Source organism: Mus caroli, unplaced genomic scaffold (genome assembly GCF_978045245.1).
Source record: "Mus caroli unplaced genomic scaffold, Mus_caroli_1 scaffold_19, whole genome shotgun sequence".
In the NCBI taxonomy this organism is placed as follows: Eukaryota; Metazoa; Chordata; class Mammalia; order Rodentia; family Muridae; genus Mus; species Mus caroli.
In genome coordinates, this window is record NW_028227274.1 from 16,396,444 (window position 1) to 16,399,451 (window position 3,008).

The 3,008-nt window shown below is 36.9% G+C and overlaps 1 pseudogene; it reads right to left on the reverse strand.

Moving 5' to 3' along the window:
* Window positions 1-241: 241 nt before the first annotated feature.
* Window positions 242-1,018, reverse strand: LOC110285119 (small ribosomal subunit protein eS1 pseudogene; annotated as a pseudogene).
* Between the last annotated feature and the right edge of the window lie 1,990 nt (window positions 1,019-3,008).

The window sequence follows — 3,008 nt, forward strand, 5'->3', positions numbered from 1 at the left end:
GTAGCTTCCTGCAATCACCTTTACCACATGAGAAGTCCTTCCACTTCTTTTCACCTTTTGATGTAGTCGCTACTCTACTGTGAGTTTTCTGTAGTTGATCCTATGAAAGTTTTTATTGTGGACTATGAATCTCTACATTTTTTACATTTTGATGTTTATTTCCATCAAAGATTATATGATTAGCCAGATTTTTTTTCCACAATTAAGACTTTTTTATTTGTCACATTTAAAAATCTTGATTCTAATCTAATTCTTGGAGTGGTGGTTCATATCCATCAACTTGTTCGACCTTAGCACCTGTCATGTCTCCAGTTGTATTGCAGAACTACTGCCTTCACCATGGAGCTCCATGAACTTTCCCAATTCAAACTTGGATTTCTTCAATGTTTTTACTTTTCTAACAAAGACATCATGAAGGTAATAAATGGACTGGCAAGCTTTTTCTATGTCTTTCCCAATGCTGTCTGGATTCAGCTTATTAACTACTTTCTTCAAATCATTTCTCGGCACTTCTTGGGTCATGATTTCCATCATCTTCCTCCAGATCTGGTGGACCTGCTGGTGCAGTGCATACAATGGTTTTTTCATCTGGTTGATGCATTTTTTAGTGAAACCAACCCAGAGAAATAGGAACAAATACCCATTGGTAGTCTTGATATCAACATGAGCTTCAATCATAGTCTGCCACTTTCTGTCCTGGGTAAGATCTATGCCATGGAAGTTAGTCAGACAGTTTTTTTCCATGAATGTCCTCAGTAATTAGCTTGAATTTTGTAAATGCAATTTCATCATTCTGTAGATCGGCAAGGTTCACTTCTAACACATGACCCCTGAGGCCATAAGATGCAATTTTGGTTCATTTAGACCTTGTGACTACTGTTTTTCTAATGTCCCTAATATTTAAAATTGCTGGAGCTTTCACATCATACCAGTCTTTCTTAGAAAATGAATCAACCACTTTCTTCTTAGCTCCCTTCTTGCCACCTTTTGTCAGATACTTGTTCTTGCCAACTGCCATGGTGCTGATTGGAGAGCCAAAAAGCAATTAGCCAGATTTTGATAATCAAAAAGCCCTATTAGGTATAAGAATTATAGAGTATCTATATGAAATTTATCAATGAATGGCATAGATTATTCCAAAGTTAAATTCAAGAAAAATTGACTTATTGTTAGACCTGTTTTACTTTTTGTTCTTAAAATATCATATATACATTAATCCTATGTAAATTTTGAATAAGTATAATTCATATAAAGGCAAAAATAGTCAATTTGCTAAGTATGGATGTCATATTAAAAATAACAGCAATAAATAAAATAGTACTGATGTTAATATAACTCACAGAAGATGTGATTGTTGCAATCATTTTACAAAATATTTCACAACATTTTTTATTTCTTGACATACCTAACAATCCAACACTGTTTGAAATCTTAGGGAATTTTAGTTTGTTATATGTGCTACTAAGGTAAAATTGCAGTTTTAAGAAAAGCAGCTTTCTGGAGTCCATCTTCTTGAGTTCTTTATATATATTGGATATTAGTCCCCTATCTGATTTAGGATTGGTAAAGATCCTTTCCCAATCTGTTGGTGGCCTTTTTGCTTTATTGACAGTGTCTTTTGTGTTACAGAAGCTTTGCAATTTTATGAGGTCCCACTTGTCAATTCTTGATCTTATAGCACAAGCCATTGGTATTCTGTTCAGGAATTTTTCCCCTGTGCCCATATCTTTGAGGCTTTCCCCCACTTTCTCCTCTATAAATTTCAGTGTCTCTGGTTTTATGTGGAGTTTCTTGATCCACTTAGACTTGACATTAGTACAAGGAGATAAGAATGGATCAATTCATATTCTTCTACAGGATAACCGCCAGTTGTGCCAGCACCATTTGTTGAAAATGCTGTCTTTTTTCCACTGGATGGTTTTAGCTCCCATGTCAAAGATCAAGTGACCATAAGTATGTGAGTTCATTTCTGGGTCTTCAATTCTATTCCATTGGTCTACCTGTTTGTCACTATACCAGAACCAGGCAGTTTTTAACACAATTGCTCTGTAGTACAGGTCAGGCATGCTGATTCCACCAGAGATTCTTTTATCATTGAGAACAGTTTTTGCTATCCTAAACGAAGAATTCTCAACTGAAGAATACCAAAGGGCTGAGAAACACCTGAAAACATATTCAACATCCTTAATCATCAGGGTAATGCAAATCAAAACAACCCTGAGATTCCACCTCACACCAGTCAGAATGGATAAGATCAAAAATTCATTTGACAGCAGATGCTGGCAAGGATGTGGAGAAAGAGGAACATTTCCCCATTGTTCGTGGGATTGCAAGCTTGTACAACCACTCTGGAAGTCAGTCTGCGGTTTCTCAAAAAATTGGATATAGGACTACCGGAGGATCCAGCAATACCTCTCCTGGGCATATAACCAGAAGATGTTCCAACTGGGATTAAGAACACATGCTCCACTATGTTCATAGCAGCCTTATTTATAATAGCCAGAAGCTGGAAAGAACCCAGATGTCCCTCAACACAGGAATGGATACAGAAAATATGGTACATTTACACAATGGAGTACTACTCAGCTGCTAAAAACAATGAATTTATGAAATTCCTATGCAAATGGATGGATCTGGAGGGTATCATCCTGAGTGAGGTAACCCATTCACAAAAGAACTCACATGATATGCACTTACTTATAAGTGGATATTAGCCCAGAAACTTAGAATACCCAAGATACAAGATACAATTTGTAAAACACATGAAACTCAAGATGAATGAAGACCAACATGTGAACACTTCCCCCCTTTTTAGAATTTGGAACAAAACACCCATGGAAGGAGTTACAAAGTTTGGAGCTAAGACAAAAGGATGGACCATCCAGAGACTGTCCCACTTGAGGGTCCATCCCATAATCAGTCACCAAACACAGACACTATTGCATATGCCAGCAAGATTTTGCTGAAAGGACCCTGATATAGCTGTCTCTTGTGAGGCCTTGCCAGTG